The following is a 1,442-nucleotide window of genomic DNA, read 5'->3' as shown; positions in this document are numbered from 1 at the left end:
CTTTGTGTGTACATTTTCAATATCTGGATGTGTGCTCTTTCTCACCACCTGGACCAATGGCTTTGCTAGTTCTGGAAGGGTCTGAGCAGGATAGTGGTGAGAGGAGCTCTGTGGGGGAGGGGAGAGTGAAAAGGAGTCCAGGACAGAGGGAGGGGGAAAGGCTGGCTCTGGAGAGTGAGGATGTAATTCAGTCTCCTGAGCAGGTTCCATGGCCCTTCCTTGGGAAGAACAGGGTGTTTAGGGCCAGTGGAATGCCCATGTTTCCCAGGGGCCTAAGGTGCCCAAGGTCTGATCCTTGGGAGCCATCACCACTCCTCATCACCACAGGAGTCCCTGTGACATGAGCCCAGTGTCTTTACTGGGCCCCTTTAGCCTTGGGCACCGGCATGGGCTTTCTGCCCCCTGCGGTTTCATGCTCACAGTACGCCCTCCATGGCCATCATGAAGAGTCATCATTCAGGTCAGACTGGCTTGAGCTTGAATCCAAGCTTTCCCATTTAAAGGAAAAGCTGTGTGTGATCTTTGGCAAGCCATTGGAGGAGTCTTGGTTTCCTTATTGGTAGAATGTGGATAATATCAGCACCTCCTCGGGGGGGTTCTTGTGAAGTTAAATGAAGTCTTTGTGCCAAGCATCTGATGCAGTACTCGGTATATAGTAAATACTCAGCAAGTGAAGCCCTTAAAAGAAAGAAAACTTTCTGCTTCTGGGGCTGTCTGGAACCAGCCTTAGAGGCTCAGCACATCTTGCATGATCGGTATTTACCTATCTGTGGAGTTCCCAGCTAGTTGAAACAAGACCAACCAGAAGACCAAGCCAAAGGCTACCCAGCATGCTGATCAGTTTTGCTGTCTGAGAAGTGGATACCAAAGCTGTTACTGCATGTTTCCTGGTCATCCTGTGAAGGTTTCATGAGTGATTATACCAAACCCTCTCTAAGATGGGCACTGGTAGCCAGACAAAAGTTTCCCCAATGTCAAGACCAATGTGTAGGTCTGTTCTACTTCCTTCCCACTATCTCATTTTCTCAAGTGGTCTCCTGGCCTTAGTCCTTAGGACTCTAATCCATCCTCTTACTAGTTACCAGAGCAATCTTCAGGCACCCACCTGACCATGCCCATCCCTCTCAGAACCCTTCCATGCTTCTCCAGTGGTCGGCCTGGCATTTGAGGCCCCTGCCATCAGCCCTACTACCCTCTGGATGCTGTCCTGACCACACCCCACACTCCATTCTCTCCTTACTCGCCACAGCTCTTTAGGCCTATCCACTCTGGAAAACTTCCTTCTCCTATCCCTGCCCCTGCTTGTCAAAGTCAGCCCCACCTCCAAGGGGCTGGTTCATCCCAAGCATTGGTCACCAAGCCCTGGGCCTGGGTTTGATTGGCCACATTGTCATGCTTAAGAACTTTGAATAGGACCACAGGTGCATGATGTCATTTCCCTA

The sequence above is a fragment of the Vulpes vulpes genome, chromosome 2 (assembly GCF_048418805.1).
Source record: "Vulpes vulpes isolate BD-2025 chromosome 2, VulVul3, whole genome shotgun sequence".
Taxonomy (NCBI): Eukaryota; Metazoa; Chordata; class Mammalia; order Carnivora; family Canidae; genus Vulpes; species Vulpes vulpes.
Note: the sequence above shows the minus strand (reverse complement) of the source record.